The following is a 9386-nucleotide window of genomic DNA, read 5'->3' as shown; positions in this document are numbered from 1 at the left end:
CTTTGAACACTGCTAGGGATGGGACATCCACAACCTCCCTGGGGGCAACCTGTTCCAATCCTTACTGCCATCACAGTGAAGAAATTCTTCATAAAAATATAACCTAAATTTCACCTCTTATTTTGTACTCATTGCTCCTTGTCCTATGACTACAGTTCCTGACGGAGTCCCTCTCGGGCTTCCCTCTAGGCCTCCTCCAAATACTGGAAGGTTTGTTCCAAACAACTTTCTCTTCTCTGGACTGAACAGCTCCAGCTTTTTCAGCCTTTGCAGGGTAGGTGTTCCATCCCCCTATTAACTTTGTGGCCCTGCTCTGGACTTGCTCCACCAGTTCCATGTTCCATCCAGAGCTGGATGCAGCACTCCAGGTGGGGTTTCACAAGAGCAGAGTAGAGGGGCAGAGTCCCCTCCCTCACCTGCTTGGGATGCAGCCCAGGACATGGTTGGCTTTCTGAACTGTGAGCACATAATGCCTGCCCATGTTGGGCTTTCCATGAACCATCACCCCCAAGTCTTCTGCAGGGCTGTTCTTAACCAATTCTCTGCCCAACCTGTATGTGAAAGATTGTTTTATTGTTTTCCTTCAGTAGGAGTGAGAAGGAATAGATGATGATACATAAACCCTTCATTGACCAGGAAAAGGTCAAACTGCTATTTCAATTATCTCTCCAGACAGAACAGGCTGTAACACAGGAGGAAAGGATTAAGAGGAGACACTCTTTTATCCTGCACACTCAGCCAGCATATGATTTGGTTCAAGAGAAGAAAATGGGGCAGGGCCATGCCCTGTGATTGGTCCTTCCTGACCAAAATGTAGCTTGATGAAAGACTATTTTTTGTTTGACTTTGTACCATTGACTGGGTCATTTGCATTTGTTGGATTAGAAAGAAGGGATATGCCTTTCTTGAAGAGCCAAATGAAAAGAAAAGGATACTCAGAATGTAGTAATAATTGGATGATGCATATTGTCAGCACTCAGTTATCTCCCAGTGTGCTATCCCAGCCACTGATGTTAGTTAGCTCAAGCATAGCTCTTCTTGAGTGTTACAAAACTGCATCAAAAGACAGATTTATCTGTCTATAGTCTGGCCACTTTGCTGAGGACAAAGACTGAGAATAGTTAAGTACTGTTTGACCTAGATAGCTGTTCCTGGCCGGTGCTAGAGGATGTGTGCTTTGACAGCTGGGAACCATGAATAGTGATGTGGTACCACATGTCTTGGTCAGATGGGTTTCTGTGCAATTGCATGTGCTGGCACTGCAGGACTCAGCAGCAAAACAAAACTGGTGCAGGTCTTTGGAACAGGTGGCAAGCAAAAGGGGGTTGTTCAGTTGTAGCACAAAAACAACATAGCACGAAGTGAGAGCTGGTGGGTTTTTCTTTTAATTTCCTTAAATTCATTTAAACAGTGGAGCATCATCTGTAAGCATGGGAAATTCCACTGTTATTTTGTTTAAGTTGGTCCAAAGATGTAATATTAGGTAAGAGAGAGCACAAGTGCATGTCACAGCCTGACAGTCAAATGCAATTCAAAGAATTATAAAGGAGCAACTAACAATATTGTCTGGAAGTGGAGAATTAATGGTGGTAAAAAAAACCATGTATGTTTCCTTGTGATTTATCTCAACCATGTGCTTTTCAATTGGACATTTCAGAGAGGTTTATCCTGCATGTGAAATGGGTTCAGGATCACTTATTAAGGTCTCTTTCTTGTTATGGTATCTTTTGCAAATGGCTGCTGCAAGATTATTTACATCCTTTACAAATCTGAAGGCTTTGGTTTTTTTGAATCCTTTTCTTAAGGTTATTTTCCATATATATTTTGTGTACTTATTCACAGCTCTATCTTTAAAGTTACTTTGCCAGTAACAAGACACAGCCAGTAAGGAGTTTTATCTTAAATCTGGCTGACAGGTTGGGCTCAAAGAGTTGCAGTAAATGGGGTTACATCAAGCTGGCAGTCTGTCACACTGAGGCTTACTTTTAGGGTGAGTGCTCTTTAATGTTGTTATAAATGAACTGTACATAGGAGTTGAATGTACATTAAGGAAGTTTACTGATGATGCTAAATTCAGGAAGCTGTGAACTCTTTCTAGGATAGAGAGGTCTTACAGAAATGTCTGGATAGGCTACAGAGCTGTGCTGTCCCCAGCTGATGGAAATTAACAGGAGCAAGTACCAGAAATTCAGAGGAAGTTCAGAGTGAACATTAGGAAAAGACTTTTCACTGGGAGTATGGTTGGAACAGGCTCCCCAGGACAGTAGTTACAGCACCAAGCCTGTCAGAGTTCAAGAGCCATCTGGAATGTGCTCTTAGTCATATGGTTTAATTTTAGATAGTCCTGCAAGGAACAGAGACTTGGGCTCAATCCTTATGGGTCCCTTCCAACTTGAGATATTCTGTGCTTCTATGATTTTAACTTATGGAAAAACAAGCCTCTTGTAACAGCAGCAACATAATATTTATATAGAAAGAAAAATACTCAAAAGAAAAATGAATAATTTTTGCAGACCTTTGTGAAGACTTCTGTAATTCACATTCAGTGAATCACTGCAAAAAGTAGTTTAGTGTAATTCATGTATAGGGAAAATACCCAGCTGGATTTTTATGAAGTACTGAGGCATTTATGTCTCCACATTTTCTTTAAAAAATGTCTTTTTAAAAATCCAGACCCCAGCATCAAGGCAGCAAAGCACTGATGTTTAAAATCCTGCAAGTTTCTATATTTAACTCAGACAGAAAAAGCTTCAACAGGATGTTCACTAGGGTGCGCTCGAAGCACGTGGCTTTGGCTTTTGGGGAAAGGACCGTGAGCAGCTGTGTCACTGGCCCTGAACAGCCCCTCTAGTTAAACCTGCTCTTGCCAGGAGTTTGAAGTAGGTGAGCCCCAGAAACCCCTTCCAAAATCAGCAGTTCCGTAATTCTATAGCTCATTTATCATGAACATTTTTTTTTTGTTTGAATATTAAGAAAATACTAACTTATTTTCTGTAGAAACAAAGATGTAAGCAAAGAAAGCAACATAAATGTGAGTGCTGTGAGAGCTCTGAGCTGTTGTGGTTGATTACGTACTAGGGCATTAAAATGCTGGAATCAGTCTTTAAAGTTTGAAAAAATAAGAATTCAACTGCACCTCATTCAGAGCCAAAATCTTTTAAAATTACATCCTAGAAAGGTGTGAGAAAATAGCTTGTATTTCCTGTTGAGAACTGCAAGTGAGATGTGTCAGGATGGTTTCTGGGTGACCATCCTGTGAGCTTTAAACTTTCTGAAAAACAGTGTTTATGGAGCTACACAAATGTCTTTTGGCAACTGATCTCTAAGTATCTTTATTTTGAGGGTACCTGTACTCACCATTATTAAGGAATAATCCCTCTGGGCACTTCAGTGTATCACAGTTTATAAGTGCAATTTTAAAGCCCACCAATCCAATGATTTAAAAATTAAATTCTGACTTCTGGCAGAAATTTGCCTTTCTCTGATTTTCATATCCGAGTGTGAAGGATTTTGATATATTCCTATTCACATATACAAATCCATACATTTTTCACAAGTGTACATAGAGAGATGTGTCTCAGGCCTGCTAGTGTCTATGGACATATGGACCACTCACAGCAAGTGACAGAGGTTAGAGTTAACTCAGAGTGATGCTTGGGCTGTGTGATTCCTGATCAGTTCAAGAGACTATTTTAGTGCTCAGCACTTGGTCTGGGTGCCTGCCTGCAGTGTCTGCATTCTCTTGTGCTGGGAGTTGGAAATCTTTACCACCCCATTGGTCCACATACTTCTGGGGAGCTGATTGTTCCTGCTGAGGAAAGACAGCAGGGCACAGCTCAGCAGATTTTACACCTCCATCCTTGCAGAGTGGAAATGTGGACCTACTCCTTCCTCTGGAAGATGTTAACTCCTTTACCTGAGGCTTAGAAGAAGCAGGCTGGTAGTTGTCACCCCTTTTGGAGAGAAGAGAATAATTGGTGTGTTTTAAGAAGATGATGAGAAGGTGCTGGTGTTTGCTGTTTTTCATGGCTTCTACTTCAGTTTCATTGGTAAGTCTGGGGAAAGGCAGAGACTGAGTTCCATTCCCACTTGTGTTGGCAGTGTGAAGATGGTCAGTCCTTTGACCTTCTGGGGAAAGAATGATCCCAGTGCATTTTGGCCTATCCAAGGTGTGTGAGCAGCCAGGCAGACAGGACACACAGAAAACTCTCACAGCTTTTCCTCAAATGTTTGTTACCCCCATCACATCACAGGATGTGACAAGGACTCATTTGATTTGCAGGCTGTAGTGAAAAATTTATACCAGGTTAGAAACACAACAGGCAGTACTGATGCACTTTGCAGAGGAATGCAAAATACCAGTGCTGGTTTATGACTGTGTTCACAGCAGATGAATGACATCCAAGCTTTGCCCCAAAGTCAAATCAATATATACCCCTAATAATTTAAACTGTACAGATGTGCAGTGCAAATAGGTACAGGTGAAAAATAATTCCATTGCGGGTCCTGGTGGGGTTGGAGATTGGTATGTGTATTTTGTCTCCAAAGTTACAGAAGTTCTTTTTGCCTATGCTAATTTCTCAAGGGAAAAAATCTCTTAGGCAAGTCAGAGTATCTTCTGAGTGCTTGTCAATCTTCATTGTATTTGTCCTCACAAAATACACTAAGAAGTTAAAAGATACTGCATTCAAAAATGAGATCCACAGTGCGTAGGGCTCAGAGTTTTAAGCATACTGAGATTTTTTTTTAATTTGCACGCACTCAATGAAAATGAGCTGTGGCAGTAAATACTTCATAGTTTTTAATGTATAGTTGCAGTCCTGCAGGAAATCTCTGATGGACTCAGTACTTGGGCTAATATCCTTTGCTGATGAAAAGCACAGGCATCTGCTCCCCAGACTTGTTGTTTTGACTGATAAATTAAACAGAAGAGCTTTTGTGGAAAGTAATATACGTAAGGAAAAGAATTCTCACTGCTTTGGGTTAGGTTTACATGAGACCTTGGTTTCCCTAAATGCAAAGTTTCAATGCTTCATGTTGTAGCATCTTGATTTCCCAGCCACTTGGGTTTAGAGAGGAACTCGCATCCTGGGTTTCCTGAAGGAATGTGGACCATGGTGTGGACCTGAAGTGTCTGAGTGTATCCTTAACAGAAGAGAGGCTTCCCTGGTATGTAATTTAACCTGAGTTGTCAGTCCATCTTACTGGCCTTCTCCAGCTTTATTGAGATGGTAAAGTATGCATTGATTATGAAAGAAAAAAATATTTCCAAGTTCATGTCAGATTTTGCTCATTGCTTCAGTATGCATATTCAAAAATTTCTCAAAAATTCCTTAGGCTGGTGGACAAGTTCATTGTCTGAAATGTGAGAAAGCTCGTTTCAAATCCCTTCTCCAAGTTTGGCAGAGCAAGGGGCTGGGTTTAAAACTCTTCACACTCTGAAATAATTTGTGAATATATTTCCTGTGGTTTCCTGCAGGGCAGGGCTTTCTGTGATTTCTGAGTGACAGTAATCTTTGGGAAGGTAGTTGTTTTATGTGTGACTTCTTGGAGGTTCTGGATTTATTAGAAGTTAAAAAAAAAAAAAAAAATAGAAAAAACACCTTTAACAAACTCTGTCCCAAACTTCTGTTTCTGGGAAGGCAGCACTCTGGCCCTAGGGGGCGGTGTTTGCCAAAAAGCCCTTTGTAACCTCCTGTCTTGATCACACCTCAGGCTCATCCCTGACCTCTCTGGTCTGGCTTTGGTGGGGCTAGAAGTAGTTCAGTTTATGATTCCAGTCATTGAAAATATGATCACAGAAACTAAAGATCACAATAACCTGAGGGCATTGCTGGTAATATTCTTGGTAAGTGAAATGTGATTATGGTGGGTGGCACAGCAGATTGCCCCAGTAAGGGCTTGCATGTCATTTACGTATTTTGAATGTGCCATTCTGTGCCTGCAAGCTCAGGAGTGTTCCTCGAGAGTTTTATGGGATGATATAACAGAGTTTGTATATTGGCAGAATTTACTGGATCAAAAAGTAAAATAGTGCATTGCAAGCTGTGAATTAACAATTGCTGCAAACAGTTGGCTGAGGTTGCTGTCACTTTAAGTAGGCAAATAAAGCCTATTGCTAAAAGCCTTGTTTGGAAATTTGCCTGGACATTTAAAAAAAGCCCATACAATCCCTATGTGCTTCTAAAAGATTATTTATAGCTTTAAAATTTTTATAAGGTGCAATAATACAAATGTCATATCTACGAATGTAATACCTGAAACAATAAATTCCCTGCCCTCTTAACAGAAAGAGAAAACCCCCATGCTGAAGTTTCTGGGCCCTTGTGCAGCCTGGGAGGTTGCAGGTGCATCAGTGAGTTTAACTGGATGAGAAAAAGAAAGTATTTCCTGTTTGATATAAAATACAGTTGAAATGTACTAAAAATGGCAAGCAGCCCATCCAAAACTGCAGAGGAATTTAGAGATATGTGTGATTTCAAATAAATTAATTTTACTCTGGCCAGCATTCAGTCAAGACTGCACGAAGACTACAAAATTATCCCTAATCTTATAACTATGGCAAATGTAAGAGACACACCAGCTGAAGTATCCTCTGGATGCATATTTTTTTATCATCCTTTATCTACCCACCTTTGATAGTTGGAACCCAGTTAATGACTTACTAAAAGGATTCTTCAAATAAAATGTTTTCATGTAGCTTCACAGAAAAAAGGAGATATGAGACTCAGGACCTCTGTTTTTTGAGAAAACAGATCTGTTTGCAGAAAAGACTGTTTTTTAAAAAATATTATAATTATCTTGGAAATGGTATTTCTTTGAAATTAGGAGGGAAAGGTATATTGTGGTTGCTGTCAGGCTGGGTTTCTCTGGATCTTCTATGTGGTACATTTTTGGGTTTATTTCTTCTCTTTGTATTTTAAAGGCCCTTTTATGGAGGCTGCCAGTGAGGGGTGCTAGGTGATCACCCCAGAGAGGATGGAGCTGCTGAATCTGTGTCTTGCTGACAACCACAATTTATGTTTAAGCATAAAAACAAACCCCCAAGCAAAGCAAAGCTGTGAAAGCCTCACTTTATAAAGCGAACATTAAAGGATTGTCAGGATTTCACTCCTCAGAAGCAACCAGAATGGAAATCCTCAGGCAGTTTGTGCTCTGCGAGAATGGAGTGGCAGGAAGGATTCAGCAGTGTGGGATGTAAAAAGCTGTGTGGCAGGGATGAGAATTTCAGCATGAGCAACCTAGGACCAGAAAGGAGAGAGATGGGGTGGGCATGCCATGATAGTCAGGGAAATCCTGACCTTCCCAAGGTGGGGAGTTTGATACAGCATGTTCCAATGATTGGATGTGGAAGACTCAGAGATTTTTCTGTCTCATCTTAGTTGTCAAGCACAGGAGAGATTATTTTTATTTAAACCAGTTTATCAGTGTATTTTATCGTGGCACATTTTTATTTTCTTTTAATTCTAGACATAACAGCATATCCCTCCTCTTTCATCTTAGCCGCTTGCTCAATAAATCTGGTGAAGGTTCTCAGCCTTAAAGCTGAAAATGTGCATTACCTAGTTTCAAAAGAATGCACTTTGGTAATATACTCAGTATTTTACATCCAAAAAATACCCTTCAAAGTAAAAACTGCACAGCTGATGTCCCTGTGCTGCTCTGTTGACACTGGAGTTGGAAGGCACCTTGGCTTGGTCAGGCACTGTGTGGATGCTCACTGCTTCCTGTGGTGTCTGAGGAGAAGTTTGGAAGTAGATCAAAGTAGAGATTAAAAGTGCAGCTATAACCAGGTAAGACAACAGGAAACTCCCTATTTAAAAGAAAGAACTTCCATCTGGGATTTCTGATGTGACTTCTTTTGGTGTTGGAGTGGGTGATGTCTGATCCTCTTAAGGTGGGGCAGTAGGACAGGAGTAGTTCTGTTGCAGTGAATATTAGAGACAATGGAAGAAAAAAGTTCACCAGCTGAGATTCAGCAGTGGCAGGAGTAATATTTTCTCTTTTTGTTAAAGGCAAGACTTGAGTCCTGGCTTCTACAGTACCCTGAAGAGAAAGGTTTTCTTTCTGCTTTCTGAACAAAACCCAGTGAAATAAAACATGTAATTTCATTTCATTCTGCACAAACTGCTCCTCTGGACACAATGAAACATTTTATTTTCTAACACAAGAAGGCCAGCGTGGTCTCAACATTCATCTGCTGTGTGAAGTTTATTCTTCAAACTGCTGGAGAGAATTTGGTCAGGGCTTGTGTTAATGCCTTGGGCATCCTGGTGATGCTCTGGGGTGAACAGGAGCTGGGCTAGGCAGCAGGGGACACTGCTCATGCCAGGACTGCAGAACACATGAGCCTCAGCCTTGCTTGGTGGCTGGAGGAACATCTTCAGAGCCTGATGGAACTGGTCCATCTTCACTTGGAAAGAAATGAGGTCACTACCTCTTTGCCCTTCAGATAAATGCCCCAATTGCTCTGCTGGTGGTAGCAGGGAACAGGCTGATCTTCAAAGGATGTTTTTACTTAAAGGCTAGTTTTCAAAGAATTTGGGGATTAAACCTGAGCCCTTTAGCAAAGAGAAAAATAATCTGCGTCTCTTTCTCTGTTGGTTGCCATTCCAGCACCAGCTTGCTTTTTCTTTGCATACTTCTCTGTGATTTTATTTGTAGGTCATAAGGGTCTTATCCCCTTGCTGTAGTGTCTGCAGCCTGCCAGGGAGCTGCTGGCAGCAGGGCTGATGCAGCTGGACAATCTGCCCTGGAGGGATGGAACTCTTCCCTGGGAACACAATGCAGGCTCATGATGATTAACTGCAAACTTTTGGTTCATGTAATGCAAATGCAGCATGGACAAGAAGTAACGTTTGCCATCGTTTTGGTAAACTTTTGAACATAAGAGCTTGCTGAGTCCTGCTTGGGAAGGTTTGCTCATTATTTATCAAATCACCACTTTTTTAGGCACTGCTGCACAGTCTGTCACCTCTGCAGCACAGGACTGTGTGCCATAGCACCCAAAGAAAAGCAGCAGGAGGGAGGAAGCTCTGCAGTGCTGGTGGCACCTTTCTGGGGCATGTGACTGTGATGAAGCTGCCTGTGGCCCCCTGCACCGTGGTTCTTAGCAAGGCAGAGGCTCTTGCCAGGGGCCAGGGAGGGATTTCTGCATCCTTCCCTGAAAACAATGCTATCGCAGGATCGACTGTGCAGAAATGAAATGTGGATCTCAATGTCCTTAAACCTGGAACATGACCCCATGCTTTTAGTGCTCTGTAATTCCCACTGAGAAAAGCTCTTCCAGGCTGCTGTTTGGTCTCTTTCACTCATGCTCATTCTTCATCTCTTGCTTTGTAGGCATATATTAACCCTTGCTTTCTGAGTGCCTCTTCCATGAAATG

The sequence above is a fragment of the Catharus ustulatus genome, chromosome 2, assembly GCF_009819885.2.
Source record: "Catharus ustulatus isolate bCatUst1 chromosome 2, bCatUst1.pri.v2, whole genome shotgun sequence".
In the NCBI taxonomy this organism is placed as follows: Eukaryota; Metazoa; Chordata; class Aves; order Passeriformes; family Turdidae; genus Catharus; species Catharus ustulatus.
Note: the sequence above shows the minus strand (reverse complement) of the source record.